General features: G+C 41.6%; 1 long non-coding RNA gene across 1 annotated transcript; it reads right to left on the reverse strand.

Annotated features, from left to right (window-relative positions):
• Positions 1-18,215: 18,215 nt before the first annotated feature.
• Positions 18,216-18,556, reverse strand: LOC141141628 (uncharacterized). The gene is made up of 2 exons (XR_012244179.1): positions 18,437-18,556; positions 18,216-18,286 (listed from the first exon to the last, which is right to left on the reverse strand). It is a non-coding gene; the product is annotated as an uncharacterized lncRNA (long non-coding RNA).
• Between the last annotated feature and the right edge of the window lie 243 nt (positions 18,557-18,799).

Here is an 18,799-nt window from a genome sequence, read left to right on the forward strand (position 1 = left end):
GATGACCTGTAAAGGCTTTTAAATTATTGTCTATGGACAATTTTCATTACTGTTTGTCACCAATTCATAGGCTGGAACAGTTTTAAGGCTTAACATGTTGGGTATCTGTTTACTCAACACAACATCATTTTTTATAAATCACCAAAAAGGGTAATATATTTTGTCTGTGTGCACTAGAATTTACTGTAGTGTATTTTTCTCTGAAAATATGGATTTGATAAACAGTTACACTAAAATCATGTAACATAAAATATTGCAGTTACCACCATTTTATTTTCCATGGTCCCTGCTTTCAGAGAATATATATTGTGTAAGGGTTTTAACTAATTCTCAGGCCTTAAATGTGCATTTTTTACACATCTGCAAACTATACAAAAGGAGCTTTGGTAACAAAATGGTTACAACAAAATAAAAAAATCCACAGCCAAATGTGTGCTGCCAGAGAATGTTGTCTCTGAGGCTGACTGTGAAAATCACACTGTTCCATAACACCACATACAGCTTTAACAACTCCAAAAATCTTAATTGAAAAGATTTGTGCTTTTTCCCATGCTGTATTTAAAGCAGCATAAAAGAGACTTCTCCCTGTCATATGGAATTAAAAATGATTTTATTTTTACCATTGGTACATATCTGCCATTGCAGTGCCTGCTTATTTGTGCCTTTTTTGACAATAACTTTTCTCTTAGTTCTCAAAATGGCCAGAAGTTACCAACAAGTTTTGCTCCCCTATAGACTTTAATGGTATGTGCTGCTATGTTCCAGTTTCCCAAATAGGATTAATTGAATTCTCTGTGAATTAATCCCAGGCACATTCATTAATTGTTGATCTCCTTTTTGAATTCTCAGCATGTCATGCTGATCTTCTTGCTTTGGTACTTTCTGATTCATGGATCTGCATCAATGGCAATCAGGAGGTCTTACTTCAAGCTGACATTTTTGTAAGATACTTTTCAAGGTCAGGGACCCTGAAAATCATTGGAGCCAGAAGATCTGAATGACAGAGCAACTAGCATTTTCAGAAGGTGGTCAGTAGAAAGGGATATTGATCTACTAAAAGATAGGTTCAGGAGTGGACCGTGGAGAGGAGGAGTAAGGTGGATTTGGATACTGCTTTAAAGCATTTTTGAAATATGAGAGGCAATATGATCTGGTGAGTTTTCACTGGATTAAGCTGAATGGTGTATGTCACTGAAGGCACTATTTGGTGGATTGATTAATGTAAAAAAAAGACACATTTTCATCAATAGTGTGGCTGGGGGCATCTGTTCAGTTTGCATATATGGCCAGCCTAAGAATGTGTATTCACCTATATGGAACGCACAAGTATGTGTAGATAAGAGTGAGCAAAATTAACAAACCTTCCTTGTCAGCTCCAGCTATTCTGATGTAATGGGTAGATACACTTTTAAACAGCAGAAAGCTGGAATTCACATTCTATACCACAATGGATCCTTGAAGTCTTTTGTACAGCTGGCTGAGGAATTTGCACCTAATTTTAAATGGTTTTAGCAGTTTCTTCAACTGAAGCATGCCATAAAAGCACAATCTAACTTGGCTTCTGTCTCCTTCTCTCACATGCATACAATTGACAGTATTGTTCGGCATCATCTACGAAAGGTCTGATTATGGCCATATATGTGGCACTACTAGACTACTTATTGTTGAGATTCCCATTAACTTGTAGAACACAATGGGAGAGGGATATAAGCAGTATTTCAGATGACATTTGGGAAGATATTTTTACAATTGGTGCAAGGCATAGCTTGAAGCTTGCAGGCCCCGATGCAAATGTTGACATGGGGCCCCCCAGTACCTTCTTCTGTGAGCCAAGATACTCCCACCACGTGCCAAGATATGGTAGCTCTATGGTGGCTGTCTCTCTCTTCTTTCTCTCCTGCTGCTGACTGCACATGCACACAAGGTGGGGGCAGGCAGGCCACACTCTGAGCTGCTGGTTGAAAGTGGTGGGCTCGTATGTGAAGGAAGAAACTCAGCAGGCCCTCTGTCTTCTAGATTTACATACAAGCCCACTGCTTTCACCCAGCAGCTTAGAGTGTGGCCTGTCTGTCCCCACCTTGTGTGCACCTGCAGGGCTATGCAGGGGAAGGAGGGGGTACTCTGCTGGGCAGGAGGCTGATCAGAGAGTGTGCCACAGGGAATATCACATCTTTCTTCTTTTTTTTTTTAAACACCTTTCTTTAATATATTATTAAACAGCATCCAGTTACCTCTCTCATGGCCAGGCTGCAGTGATTTGGAGGTGCAGGATATTGAGGAAAGGTGACACCCCCCTTCCTGGTAATGACACATGCCCTTCTGCCTCCTCTTAGTATTGACAGATGACCCCTTCCTTCAGGAGCCCCCTACTTAAGATTATCACAGATGACCCCCTCCTCCTGTAAAGGCAGATGACTCCCGCTCCTGGTACACATCCACCCCACCAGGTAATGACAGATTACCTCGTTCCCCCCACCAGGTAATGACAGCCGATCCCCCCCTCCCCCCACCATGTACTGACAGATGACCCCCACCAGTTAATAACAGATGACCCCCCTCCCCCCACCAGGTAATGACAGATGACCCCCTCCTCTACCAGATAATGACAGATGACACCCTTCCCCCACCAGGTAATGACAGATGACTCCTTCCCCCACCATGTAATGACAGATGACCCCCCTCCCCCACCAGGTAATGACACAAGACCCACCTAGCTTTTTTGACAAGTTATTTATTAAACATGTCCCCCGATGTAGATCCAACGTCAATCACAATGGCCGTCCCTGCTGACCCGATAAAAAAAAATGCTCCTCCCCCGACGAATGCTTCCTCTGTTCTGGAAGCCCCTGTGTCTGAGAGTTCTTATATAGCTATGGGGTGTGGCCATGTGGTGATGTCACCTAGAGCCCCCGCCCCATGTGACGTCACCACCCCAGGCATGATGGGTCTGTGGCATTACAAGGGGGTCTCCAGGTGTTTATATTTCTGTTGTTCTAGCACCATGCACTGCACCATTAATAAGAGTGCATTGTGCAGTGTATTTAGATTTTAATGTTGTATTAGTTTTGGGTGGAACAAAAAACTTTATAAAGTGACTGTGCTGAAACAAATTCATAGTTTAAAGAGGAAGTAAACTTCCCTGTATTGTTTGTACCTATAGGTAAGCCTTTTAATAAGGCTTACCTATAGCTACTGTAAATATCTCCTAAACTTGCACCATTTAGGAGATATTTACTGTACACGCTGCCAATTACGTCATCGGCGCATGCCCTCTGAAAGAACGTCCGCCCGTGCCATTTCTTCAGAGCACTGTGACGTCATGCGGCTCCGACTAGTCACACAGCTGGAGTCAACGGACCCGGAAGGAAGATGGATGCGGCCTCCAGCGGTAACAGCGTGGGCTTCGTTTGTAGATAAATTTCACATAATGTGCTAGTATGCGATGCATACTAGCACATTAGCACATTATGCCTTTACTTTGCAGGTAAGTAAAAAAAAAAGATGCACTTAACTTCCTCTTAAACCACAATCCAAGATATCATCTTGAAAAGCAAAAAGTTCATAAATAAAGAAAATGAAAAAGTCCAGATAGCGTAATCCACTTGTGCAGTTTCTTCTAAGGTCACACAGGTTTTGTGAAATTACCAACAAACACCTTCACCAAAGTAGTAGATGGGATTCTCGTTTACCCCTAATACAGGTGATCATACAATGCTTTCTTGGGCGTTAAGTCTCCAATTTGGCCACTCCTCATTTGGAAAAACCTGCAGAATCTACAAGACCTTTGATAAAAATGTGCACTCACATGGATAAAAACACAATTCACATGCCAGGCCCCAGAAGACATCCTTTGATGACTAAACGTGTTGGGTGGAGCCTCTTGCTGATGTCATTGCGTTTCAGGAAATGAGGATTTTAATGCCGGTTTCGTTTTTTTCTTCTTGCGAATTGTGTTTTTATCCTTGTGAGCACACTTTTAAATGTTTATTAAGCTTTTTTACACTATGTGGAGCATACGCATTATCGCTCTCATGCCACATTTAGTACTGGCATCTTTAACCAATAGAGGTGTGACCAAACTGGAGACTTGGGGTCTAACATTAATGTCCAAGAAATCGCAGTATGACCACCTGTAATAGGGGGTCATAGGGAGTCTGTAAGTGAGAATCTACTACTTTGGGTGAAGGTGTTTGTTGGTGATTTCACAAAACCTGTGTGACCTTAGAAGAAACTGCACAAGTAGATTACACTATCTGGACTTTTTCATTTTCTTAATTTCTGAACTTTTTGCTTTTTAAGATGATATCTTGGATTGTGGTTAAATTATGAATTTGTTTAAAGTGGTTGTTACGTTAGTACAATAAAATCCTCCTATCCCCTCTGTAACATAACAATATGTGTCCCTGTGCCTGTGTTATATAAAAAAGCTGCCAACCTGTACCTATATCACAGCGTCTCCCGGCACTCAGTGACTCCTTGGCTCTCTTCTCTGCGCGGCTGACATGACGGGGCCAAGCACTCCCGCTGACATCAGCCAGGGAGGAGGAGAGAAGAGAGAGAACGGAGGAGTCACGTGAGCGCAGGGAGACGCTGTGATATAGGTACAGATCAGAAGCTTTTCTATATAATACAGGGACACATATCGTTATGTTACAGAGGGGATATGAGGATTTTATTTTAGTTATGATAACAGCAAGGGGGGAGTGACACAGAACAGACAGGCAGGGAGGGGGGGGGGGGAGGACAGAGCAGGGCTGCGGATGACGGAGGCACGTAAACTGACCACATTGTCAGGGCTAAGCAGCCATGATAAACAGTTTACAGGGGGGGGGTATAGCCAGGCAGGATCGGCCTATTTTTTTAGGTGGTAGAAGGGGCCAAATTACACAGCACAAGCACTGTGTTGTATAACATGCTTTAAGGAAACCGGATCTGTGTTTTTTTTTTTTTTAGGGTTACAAACACTTTAGGCACAGCCATGTTATTTTGCTGATAAGATAAGGTCCTATGCATAGTCACTTTACATTTCAATGTGTATCAGTGGCGGCCCGTCCATTAGGGGCACACGGGCGCCGCCCCCCATCCATGCGTCCGGCCCCCTGATCTACATACAGGGTGCCGGACTATGGATTCCAGTGGCAGGGGTGTGTTTTTTTGAAGCACATGATTAGCGCCAGAGGCTCTAATAGGCTTCAGAAAAGGGTGACACTTTTCGCACTGATACTCCTCCAAGCCAATCAGGAAGAGGGTCATGAGACCCGTCATCCGATTGGCCGAAAGGATATCCGATGCGATTGACCGCCAGTAGTAGGAGAGGCTAGGGAACTGAGACCCGCAGCCTGGAGAGAAGCCGCCGCTGCCCGCGAAATGGGGTAAGTGCTGCCCCTGACTTACTGACTGACCTGTGACCTGGCCAGCTGAATGGGTGGGGGCTTCAGCAGGTGGATTGTTTGCTGCTCCCCCTCCAAAAAAACCCACCAGCCACCACTGGTGTGTATAGATGATTTTTATAGTTATGTATGTTTAGGCACAGTCACTTTATGTTGATTAACTTTGGTTGAGCACAACACATTATTATTTCAATTGAGCTTGTTTTGAAAGAATATCTTCTTAGTTGTCTCTGCTCTACTTATTTATATTGTGTCACCATTACATTTTTGCACAGATGCATGATTTTTCCCTCCATTTTTGTTAAATTGTTCAAATTGCCACCCATATACTCCTTTTATAGTCTACCAACTTCTTAACAACAGCAACATCTACCCCAGTGATGCTGCCACAGCAGACAGGCTACTGAAACTGCTCAGCAGTCACATCACTGGAGAATGTCTGTAAGCCTGGGACTTCTGTAGTATTGTGCCGCCCCAAAGGGGCATAGAATTTATATAGATTGTTTTCCTAACCATTTCTATGGACGTTTTATAGTTAGTTCACATGCTGCCATCTAGTGACCTTTTGTGGTAATGAACTTGTTTTTCATGTTCTTTTTCCCTTATGTTATGACACACTTCCTTTGTATGTAATGCTCCACCCTTCTTCCTGTTATTGTACTTCCTGTGTCATGGATGCACTTAACAAGCCACATGTAGCAGGACACATGTATTCTGCATAGTAAGCTACAGACAATATCCTCTTTTGACCGCATAAATACTACAACCTATTCATCTGTTTGTATCCTGTCATCTGCTGTAACCTGATGTTCAGAATAAAAGTATCTTGTGGATTGAATTTGGTGAGTTCAAACTATCTAATGAGCATTGTCCTCGGTGATTATATCTTATATGGGCCAGGCATAGAGGTCTCACAAGGGATAAATCACTTCCCAACAATCAAAGTCAGAATAAGTACTCATTTTCACCACCACTGATCTGATAAGGATTTACAGTATATACAGCATTTATAAGCAGGCAAGACATTTATGCCTCGTACACACGATCGGAATTTCCGACAACAAAACTGTGGATTTGTGTTCAAAAGTTGTCGGCTCCAAGTTGTCTTGCATGCACACGGTCACACAAATGTTGGCCAACAATTACGAACGTAGTGACATACAAGAAGTACATGATATCTCCATTACAAACGCTAGTTTTACAAGACTGAGCGCTTCCGGCTCGTACTTGATTCCGAGCATGCGTGAACTTTTGTGCGACTGACTTGTGTACACACGATCGGAAAGGCCGACAACAAAGTTTTGTTGGCGGAAAATTTGAGAACCTGCTAGCTAACATTTGTTGGTGGAAAGACCGACAACAAATGTCCGATGGAGCATACACATGATCCGACTTTCAGCCAACAAGCTCACATCCAACATTTGTTGTCGGAAAATCCGACCCTGTGTAGGCGGCATTAGGGCTATTTTATTAGAAAAATAAATGTAGAGCTCTTCATCTCCTGAAATTACATGTTCTGTGTGCATGGGGGCAAAAATACATGTTAGAATATTTTCTGTCCAGGTAGCATGTTTTTTATTCATACACAATAGAAAGAGTCAAGAAAGAATACAGCACTATAGCAACTAGAAGGAGCTGAAGACTATAGTAAATAATTATTTATTTCCTATAATCATCAGCTCCATCTTGCGGTCATATTCTATACAAAGGAAAAATATTTGACTTTGGGAGAAAATAGCCTAACAACGTGCATTTTTTGCCCCCATTCGCATAGGACAAATGTACATGTTGGTTCGCAAATAGCTTTGCAATTTTGTTTTAGAAGTATATCCCATAGTGCCTAGGTAATGTATTTTTTTCCAAATAACAACCTACTTTTACATTTATTTTAGTAAAAATACTTTGAAAAGAATACTTACAGTTTTGCACTATTGGTTTCATAAATAACTGTAAGTGCCGGTTCACATCTACATGGCTTCAAAGCCGCGCAACTTTGACAGCCGACATCCTGCATGCATTCATTGCGGCTTGCTTGCGACTTCAATAACAGAAGTCAATGCAAGTCGTGATGAAGTTTGTATGCTGATAGTAATATTTCATACAAAAATCTCCTTCTGTTCAGCTGCATATCGCAGTTCTTTCTGTCATTGTTACTCTTTTGCTCAGGATGATTGCATTCATAATACAAGCATGTTATTGTACTCCTTGTCTGTTGGTGTTTAACACTGTGCGGAAGTTATCTTTGTTACTCCCAGTATAACAGTAATAATCAGCCTCATCTTCTTCAAGAACTCCAGAGATGGTCAGAGTGCCCACATCATTAGAACTGTCTCCAGAGAAGCGATCTGGTATTCCTGTTGCCTTTTTGTTATCTTCATAAATAAGAAGACTAGGGGCACTGCCACGTTTTTGCTGATACCAGCTAACATAATACTTGCTAGAAAGACTCTCCCCTGAACATGTTAATTTAATAATCTCTCCCAGTTTTGCCGTCATTTCTGAAGGTTGATTCAGAACATACTGACCATAACAACCTGCTGGAAGAAGAATAGTAAAGAATGAGAAGTTGATATCATGTCATCTATTTTATAGAATATGAAGTGTGCCATGTGTCATTTTATTGCTGTCATGATAATTGTAACCCCCAGAAATAATACACACAGGGGGCTTCTCCAATCTCTACTCTACTGTATAGAAACAGGTGATGGCGAGGATGAGAGTAGACCAAAACATGTTGGAGAAGACCTTCTCTCTGACACTCTGATCTCTCATTACAAACAGAGGATTTAAATGTCTTCTGAGATCAGACACGCCTCATTTTGCAAATGATCAGACAAGGTTCAAAAATAACTCCTGTGTGTTTTTTTTCTTCCAGTGTTGACTCGCACCAACAAAAGATCTGTTCTTTAATCAGCCATGCCAGAGGTACCTGCTCAGACAGGCAAGTCAGTGTTCATTTACACATGCTTAGCCCTCTAAAGAGTGACCCTCTATGGATACCTTTTCAGAGTGAATTTGACAGGAGGTGAGGAGGCATTATGTCACCTCCACGCTGCCTGTTTTAACCTCTAAAAGTCTGCACCACCATGCCACAACCGCATGCATGGCACCTGGTTGCAGGATGGTTTTGGCATGATCCCATTCTCCAGAATGAGTCACAATGGTGGGTGGCTCTGCATGCGCAGCTCAGTGTACAATTTTGCATCTGCCAATATGAATTAACTCTTATGCATGGGAGTTACGTCATCCTCTCATGGACAATCAAGATGGCTGAGGATCTTGAACTTGGAAAAAGAATGAATCGATGTTGGCGAGGGAGCATGTGGGCATCGTATTGCTGGAGGGAAGATGAGTATACAGTAATTCAACACTAAACAACTCTTCTGCCGCTGCCTAATTTGACATGCTGTATTATGTGCGGTCTCTTAGCACTTATTGATAGTTTGATAGTTTAGTCTTTTGGTAGGGGGGTGTTATGACAAATAGCCCTCCCCAAACAGGATATTGTGCTAAACCTGTAGATAAATAAAAGAACCAGAACCTTCGCTGAGCGAAAGAGTGGGTATGGTAATAAGGTTGGCAGTGCTTCCACCCAGGACAAGGACTCAGTAAAGAGGGGATTCTCTTCCTGCTAAATAAATCAGTAATCTAAACAAAGTAATTGGGAGCAGAAGAATGCAAACCAAATGAATTACTTATTGAGATTTTTTTCTACCAAAGACATGTAGCAGAATACATTGTGGCCTAAAATCATGAAAAAAAAATGTATTTTTTTTATTTTGTGGATATGTTTTATAAGAAGAAAGTAAAAAATATTGTTTTTTTTCCCAAAATGTAATTTGCGTAAAGTGTTGCATGACCGTGCAATTGCCAGTGAAAGTAGCGCTGTGGCGAATAGCAAAACTGCTCTGATCATGAAAGGAGGTAAATCTTCTGGAGGTCAAGCGGTTAATTAATCTACCATCTATTTGTTGGTGACTTATTTTCTGTGTGCTGATATAGAGTGCAGGTACTTATACTAACGCTTTAGTCACATGGGTATGAGCTAGTCTTAACTCACAATCAGGTCAGTGGGGATTGAAGCTGGATTCACACAATTCCCCACATCCAATTTGCAATAGTAGGAGATTTTGACCGGTTCTCTTTGGTCCGTCTTTTGGTCCGTTTCAGATCCGAATTCAGCCAAAAATTCGGGCTGAAATCAGACCTGAAACGGGGAACCGGGACGCACCGGACCCCCGCTGTGAGCCGCATGCAGAGATAGCGTGAACCCAGCCTGAGAAGTTTACTGAGTTATGGCAGAATAGAGAACCCATCATCACCAGCGACTTCTGCGGGAGTACCCACTACATGTGCAATTCAACATGTGTGCAAAGGAAATGCAAAAAACGACTCTGGCAGCAAAAGGGTTTAAGGAAAAAAGGACATTCCACGGCCAGATATGTGTGGCCAGAGTATGTTGTTGCTGAGACTGTGAAAAGCTTTAACCTTTAAAGTGTCACTAAACCCAGGACCCTGCATTCACTATATCTGGTCTCCCACAGTACACAGAACATGGAAATGTAATTATTTTAATAAATATAAACTGCTAAATACCTTTTCTCATCAGCAGTTAGAGCAGTCTTGTGACTTCTGTCCAGCAGAGCTCTGGTTAAAGCTTGCAGGAGGAGTTTTCATGCTACTCTGGCTGTCCTATGATACTGCAGTTTACTAATTCCTATGCACACGTTCCTGTGGACATGGCTGTGCATATAAACGGGTGCTGTAGTGACTAACGGCTGGAACCGAGTCAAGTCAAGGAAAAGAAATGTCACCAGCACACCAAGGATCTCCAGAGGAGGTCCAGAGCTTTATTCAGCGATCACATCGTTACAGCAGATTGCAACGTTTCTGAGCCACGCAGGACCCCTTCATCAGGCATGTGACCGTCACATGCCTGATGAAGGGGTCCTGCGTGGCTTGAAAATCTGCTGCAATCTGCTGTAACGATGTGATCGCTGATTAAAGCTGTGGACCTCCTCTGGAGATCCTTGGTGTGCTGGTGACATCTCGTTTCCTTTTCTACAATACTGCAGGACCCCTGATCCTCTGTCTGGATTGGCCCTGTGCAGACCAAACTCTCACCAAACTGAGCATGTGCAGAGTGTCCCCAAGGCCCTGTACTATCAGGAAATGATTTGGGGTGATGAAAGAAGGGGAGGATCAGAGAAGACAGGATCAAACACCCTTTTTACACAATGCAGAGGATTAACTCCTTAGGTTCCACAGTGAGTATAACCAGCATGCTTTACTGAATATAAAGACTGATTTTATTGTTGTGGGTTTAGTAACACTTTAGGACATCTCTCAAACACTGTAATTTAAAGGATTTGTGTTATTTTCCATGTTGCCTTCAAAGCAGCGTAAATGGGTCTTCTCTCCATCATATGGAATATTTTTTTTCTACCATTGATACATGTCCTCCATTGCGGTGTCTGGCTCTTTTAACCTTTTTGACAATAACTTTTGTATTAGTTCAAAAAATGGGCAGAAATTGCTAATAAGTTTTGCCCCCCTGTAGACAAACAGGATTCGCTGAACCCTCTGCAAGATTGAACCCGGGCACATTATCTCATCTCCATCAATTCCTGATTTCAGTAAATTAAGATGTAACTGACTGGAATCTGTGTGGTTGTTATCCGATTCTGCACTCCACGCTCTGATGTTGTACTGTTTTATTCATGGAGGTACAGTATCTGACATTCTTTTTGGTTTTACTTTCCATTTTACTTTATTTTTTCACATTGAGTTTTAACTTAAACAGAAAAAATAACCTATGTAATACATAACACCCGAAATATTTATCTCTAAAATAATAACAGGTTAGAACTAATATGTGCCGTTATGTGAGATATATTTACCAACTTCTCCTTTCCTCCTTTAAATACTGACCCCTACTGGACCTAAAATGATTTACAATATTTTTTACTCCGATCTATGTGTACAAGGTAAAGGAGAAGCCCAGTCTGAGCTTTTTAGGCTGGTCTTCTCCTCTGGGTCCCATGAGTAATTCGTTTTGCACTCCTGTGACCTGTTTTCAGCGGAGAGTGTTCTGAAGTCCGCTCTCCGCTGACATCACTGTCATCAGTCGAGGCAGCGTGTCATCCCCACTTCCAAGTCTGGATCCACCAGCTGCCTTGATTGATGGCAGACTCAGACCCTGAGACCGCCGCTCCCCGCCCCTCCACAGCTCAGCGCTCCAATGAGTGTGGAGAAGCAGAGAGGAGAGACGCTGACTGACACTCAGCAGCTCTCCTCTCGGGGATCTTTGAAAACGGAGCCATCGGCGGTGTTCAGTGGCTCGGTTCTCAGTGCAGAGACAGCGGGGGACAGATGCAGCATCGGTCTGATCAGGACTTCATTTAAAATAAGGAGCTTGAATGGACTCAAAATAGGGCTTTCCTGTGTAAATCGGGAAATGGATTACTGGATGAGGGGAGTCACTGGCCGGCATTTTCTGGTGAGAAATCAAGTTTTCTTGGCATAAGTGCCTTTGACCTACCAGTGGAATGGAAGTCAAATATATCTGGTGAGCAAGTTTTCAATCAAGGGTGGGGACACAAAGCCAATTGTCACTATATATTTGAAGTCCGCACCTGTAAAGTTTATTCATGGACATCACTTAGAAAAATATTTTGTTATTCACATACACAAGTTTGATTTCCATTTGCTCACACAGGATAGCACATAAGGCTTTTTTTTCTAATTTATTTAGATTTTTTGGTGTTCTAGCACCATGTACTGCACCATTAATAAGAGTGTATTGTGCAGTGTATTTAGGCTTTATGTGCCCCATTGAAGTGCCTGGCTCTTTTCACCCTTTTTGACAATAACTTTTCTATTGGTCCTAAAAATAAACTGAAGTTACTACCAACTCTTGTTCCCCTATAGACTTTAATAGTATTCACCACCAGGTTCTGATTTGCCAAACAGGATTCACTAAACCCTTTGAGAATTGAACACAAATATCCTCATCCCTGTCAATTAGTGATTCAATGAAGTGAGATGTGATTGGAATGTGTGTGGTTGTTATGAGATTCTGCACCCCACATTCTGATGTTGTTCTGTTTTATGGATTGAGATTTCTGACACACTTGTTGGTTTTATTTTCTGTTAACTTTATTTTTTCATCTTCAGTTCTGGCTAACAAAGAAAAAAATAACATGTGTACTATATAGCAGCCCTAAATATTCCTCTCTAAAATAACAGGTTCGAATAAATATGTACCGTTATGTGAGATATATTCTCCTTTCCTCCTGTAAACACTGACCCCTACTGGACCTGAAATGATTTACAATATTTTATACTACAATTCATGTGTATAGGAGAGAAAACAATTGTCAGCTATGATAAACTGAGCACATCACAAAATTCTCTTTAATGATTTAAATGAAGCTTGTCATGGAAGGAAAACACTTTAATGAAGAAGAAATATCCCAGAGACGCTGGGACTTTGTTGTCAGTTGAGTTCATGCAAAGTAATGGGAGGAAAAAACATTCGGAGAGCTCTCTGGTTCAGGTTAGGCTGCTCACAACAGACAGGGAAAAAGAGTCCAAGTTAATTTATTAACCCCCCCCCCCCTCCTTGGGGCTTCAGTTTAAATAGGAAACTTGAATGGACTCAGAATAGATGAAGTGTACACCTGTGGAGTTTTTTTTGGTGTTCTAGCACCATGTACTGCTGACACTCCACACGAACGGATACCCTTAGCGGAAGTAGCGGCGCATAATCTCTAGGAAAATGGCCGCCGCACTAACTTCCATTAGACTCCAAGAAAATGGCCGCCCCATATCGGCCAATATTAAACTATTTAAGGACACGTTTCTAGCCTGTATTCATCCCCTGATGAAGTCACGTGTGGTGTGACGTCACGGGTAGGGACGAGACAGGCTGCATACACTACAGAGTTATATGAGCTCGCCGCTCGTCGGACCAAATTTGCTGTTTTATTTATCTTAATGTGAGTACCTATAATTTACAATAAAAAGAGGTTTAATCTATCAAACGAGATTACACTATTGGCTTTCTTCCTGCCTATTATCTTTTACATCCCCCCCGCACTATATCTGAGGGAACTCCAAACTAGGACGTAGGCTGGTGAGGGACGCGCTGGAGCCCATAGGCGGATCCTAAAAAGCTCTCCTGGTTACATGCTTTTGCCCTATTACCCTAAGGTAAGGGGCCATTACCTACCTGAGTGTTTGCACACGAAGAAGCACAGGATCTTAAACACTTTAGCACTTTAACTGCAACGTGTGCATGCCAGACGTTGCTGTCACATTTTTTAACTCAATGGACTTTTTTTCTTGTGAAAGTTTTTCCTTATACAAATTTTTGCTTTTTCTTTTTTCTTTTCCAGGATTTGGGACACTTATTTATTATTTGTTTGAGGAAAATTTGCACAATATGCACCTTATGAAAAATTAGTCAATCACTACCTCACTGCCTAAAAGGCTTTCACGCTGCACTTTATGTTTTCACTATACATATTGTTATCCTTAAGCTGTGGATGCACATAGTTTCAACTGTTATGCACTTTATTTAGGATCACTGTCAGATACCAATGTTTTAGCTATTTTTATCATTACTGCTATTTACGTTTCAGCATATTGTTTTCACCTTATTAATATTTGTTGCCACCTTTTATGCTGCACTTATACTCTTGTCAAGATCTTAGTTGGTATTTATATTATATGCACCACCGTTTTAGCCACTCCATTAGCTCTATTAATATCACTATTGTATTTTTTACATATTACCTAATTAACACAAGCTACGCTCATCATCCAAGCCTCATTGGCTCATGCACCTAGGATTAGCGCAGCACCATCCATTTACAGATAGCACCATGTACTGCACCATCAAACTCTTAGCGCTGGTGCCTCCCGGCCCTTTAAGAGGTTTATGATGCCAGGAAGCGGATTAAGATCATGGGACCACCGTGATTGGACGGGCTCCTTGCAATCGGGAGCTTTCGGTTAGGCAAGGGTAACTGTTCCGGGAGCGCGCAGCGTGCACACTCTCAGCACAGGTGTATTGGGGCAATTCACGCAAATATGTGGCCCCTCGGCACTAAGGACCAGGCACAGAGAGGACGCATATTTGCATGTGGCCGATGCCAAGGGATTAATAAAAGTATATTATGGAGTCAAGGCTTTAATGTTGCATTTATTATTCAGTTACGTTTTCATTTGTTCACAGAGAATAGTGCAGAAGACTTTATATGTGTTTTTATGTTGCTTTTGTTTTAAAGCACTGTTCACTCCACCATTGATAGGAGTGTATTGCAATGGGATTGCACAGAGCAGCCCCCATCCTCCTCTTCTCAGGTCCCCCACCAGTACTTCTGGCCCCTCCTCTTCTCCGAGTGCCCTCATAGCAAACTGCTTGCTATGGGGGCACTCGTGTATGCTCGCTCTCGAACACCGCTCTGTTACCATTAGACATGCCGAAAGGGGCTTGGCCCTCCCCCCACCCCACTCCTTCCTTACCGGCTGTGAGCTGCCTTTAGAACCACTTTTACCCCTTAATGGCGCCCCCACATAGATCTACTGCAGCAGGGCGGCCCTCCTGTGCGAAATCGCTTATCTCTACATGATTACGCTCACTGGGCCTGGGGCACGCACCACCTGTGACCCACTCAGTGGGTCTGGCACACCCCATGTCTGCTGGGACCCGCCGATCGTTCTCCAGAGAGGCAGATGTAAACAAGGCAGATCGCCGTTCTGTCAGAGGGGAAAATGGAGATCTTGTGTTTCTGCTAAGCAGAAACACGGATCTCTTTTCCCCCAGTCAAAGCAGCCCTCCCCCACACACACACAGTTAGAAAGCACTCCTAGGGAACACATTTAACCCTTTGATCGCCCCTGATGTTAACCCCTTCTCTACCAGTGCCATTAGTACAGTGACAGTGCATTTTTTTTAGCACTGATCACTGTAATCATGTCACTGGTCCCCCAAAAGTGTATAAATGTAATGTACACTAGTGGAGTTTATTCCTGGACACTAGTTGGAAAAAGACTGTTATTCAGATATACAAGTTTGATTTATATCTGCTCACAGAGCATAATGCATAAGGATTTATGGTGTTCTAGCACCATATACTGCACCATTAATTAGAGTGTATTGTGCAGTGTATTTAGGCTTTAATGTTTTATTTATTATGCACAGTTATATTTCCATTTGTTCACAGAGTATAGTGCAGAAGACTTTTGTTATATGTGTTTTTATGCTATGTTTGTTCACCTCACCATTAACCTCCCTGGCGGTATGATTGTTTCAGATTTTTAATGCTCAAAGTGGTACAATTATTTTGCATGGAAATTTGGTGTTTTATATTGTAGGCCGGTAATTCTTCGGAATAACTCACTTAAATCTGTCCAATCTAGTAGACATCCCGGGTATAATAAAGTTTGAAACACAAAATCATAAATTATAACATAATAAATAACTATAAATAATTATACCAAATAAAAATATGATAATAATAAAAATTATTCAATAATGTAATCAAATCAAAAACACAGAAATTTGCTCAGTTGCAGAATTATCGCTATCATTACTTTTCAGTGTTTGATGACGGATCTCCCCACAAATCACTATCGCTCAATTCTGCGAGAGATTCTAATTTATTATCACTGTTTTCTAGCTGGTCTAAAACCGCTTTTGATGTAAAGGGATGGTTTTGGTTGCTATGGACAATCTCCACTTTCCAGGCAGAAAGAACATTATACCGTATTTATCGGCGTATAACACGCACTTTTTTCCCCTTAAAATCAGGGGGAAATCGTAGGTGCGTGTTATACGACGATTGTTTTCCTAACCATTTCTATGGACGTTTTATAGTTAGTTCACATGCTGCCATCTAGTGACCTTTTGTGGTAATGAACTTGTTTTTCATGTTCTTTTTCCCTTATGATATGACACACTTCCTTTGTATGTAATGCTCCACCCTTGTTCCTGTTATTGTACTTCCTGTGTCATGGATGCACCTAACAAGCCACATGTAGCAGGACACATGTATTCTGCATAGTAAGCTACAGACAATATCCTCTTTTGACCGCATAAATACTACAACCTATTCATCTGTTTGTATCCTGTCATCTGCTGTAACCTGATGTTCAGAATAAAAGCATCTTGTGGATGGAATCGGTATTTGGTGAGTTCAAACTATCTGATGAGCATTGTCCTCGGTGATTATATCTTATATGGGCCAGGCATAGAGGTCTCACAAGGGTTAAATCACTTCCCAACAATCGAAGTCAGAATAAGTATGCTCATTTTCACCACCAATGATCTGATAAGGATTTACAGTATATACAGTATTTATAAGCAGGCAAGACACTTATGCCTCGTACACACGATCGGAATTTCCGACAACAAAACCGTGGATTTTTGTTCAAAAGTTGTCGGCTCCAAGTTGTCTTGCATACACACGGTCACACAAATGTTGGCCAACAATTACGAACGTAGTGACATACAAGAAGTACATGATATCTCTATTACGAATGCTAGTTTTACAAGACTGAGCGCTTCCGGCTCGTACTTGATTCTGAGCATGCGTGAACTTTTGTGCGACTGACTTGTGTACACACGATCGGAAAGGCCGACAACAAAGTTTTGTTGGCGGAAAATTTGAGAACCTGCTAGGTAACATTTGTTGGTGGAAAGTCCGACAGCAAATGTCCGATGGAGCATACACATGATCGGACTTTCAGCCAACAAGCTCACATCCAACATTTGTTGTCGGAAAATCCGACCCTGTGTAGGCGGCATTAGGGCTGTTTTATTAGAAAAATAAATGTAGAGCTCTTCATCTCCTGAAATTACATGTTCTGTGCGCATGGGGGCAAACATACATGTTAGAATATTTTCTGTCCAGGTAGCATGTTTTTCATTCATACACAATAGAAAGAGTCAAGAAAGAATACAGCACTATAGCAACTAGAAGGAGCTGAAGACTATAGTAAATAATTATTTATTTCCTATAATCATCAGCTCCATCTTGCGGTCATATTCTATATAAAGGAAAAATATTTGACTTGGGGAGAAAATAGCCTAACAACGTGCATTTTTTGCCCCCATTTGCATAGGACAAATGTACATGCTGGTTCGCAAATAGCTTTGCAATTTTGTTTTAGAAGTATATCCCATAGTGCCTAGGTAATGTATTTTTTTTACAAATAACAACCTACTTTTACATTTATTTTAGTAAAAATACTTTGAAAAGAATACTTAGAGTTTTGCACTATTGGTTTCATAAATAACTGTAAGTGCCAGTTTACATCTACATGGCTTCAAAGCCGCACAACTTTGACAGCTGACATCCTGCATGCATTCATTGCGGCTTGCTTGCGACTTCAATAACAGAAGTCAATGCAAGTCGTGATGAAGTTTGTATGCTGATAGTAATATTTCATACAAAAATCTCCTTCTGTTCAGCTGCATATCGCAGTTCTTTCTGTCATTGTTACTCTTTTGCTCAGGATGATTGCATTCATAATACAAGCATGTTATTGTACTCCTTGTCTGTTGGTGTTTAACACTGTGCGGAAGTTATCTTTGCTACTCCCAGTATAACAGTAATAATCAGCCTCATCTTCTTCAAGAACTCCAGAGATGGTCAGAGTGCCCACATCATTAGAACTGTCTCCAGAGAAGCGATCTGGTGTTCCTGTTGCCTTTTCCTTATCTTTATAAATAAGAGGACTAGGGGCACTGCCACTTTTTTGCTGATACCAGCTAACATAATACTTGCTAGAAAGACTCTCCCCTGAACATGATAATTTAATAGTCTCTCCCGGTTTTGCCGTCATTTCTGAAGGTTGATTCAGAACATACTGACCATAACAACCTGCTGGAAGAAGAATAGTAAAGAATGAGAAGTTGATATCATGTCATCTATTTTATATAATATGAAGTGTGTCATGTGTCATTTTATTGCTGTCATGATAATTGTAACCCCCAGAAATAATACACACAGGGGGCTTCTCCAATCTCTACTCACATGTATAGAAACAGGTGATGGCGAGGATGAGAGTAGACCAAAACATGTTGGAGAAGATCTTCTCTCTGACACTCTGATCTCTCATTACTAACAGAGGATTTAAATGTCTTCTGAGATCAGACACGCCTCATTTTGCAAATGATTAGACAAGGTTCAAAAATAACTCCTGTGTGTTTTTCTTTCTTCCAGTGTTGACAAAAGATCTGTTCTTTAATCAGCCATGCCAGAGGTACCTGCTCAGACAGGCAAGTTAGTGCTCATTTACACATGCTTAGCCCTCTAAAGAGTGACCCTCTATGGATCTCTTTTCAGAGTGCATTTGACAGGAGGTGAGGAAACATTATGTCACCTCCTTGCTGCCTG

This window comes from Aquarana catesbeiana, linkage group LG01 (assembly GCF_042186555.1).
Source record: "Aquarana catesbeiana isolate 2022-GZ linkage group LG01, ASM4218655v1, whole genome shotgun sequence".
NCBI lineage: Eukaryota > Metazoa > Chordata > Amphibia > Anura > Ranidae > Aquarana > Aquarana catesbeiana.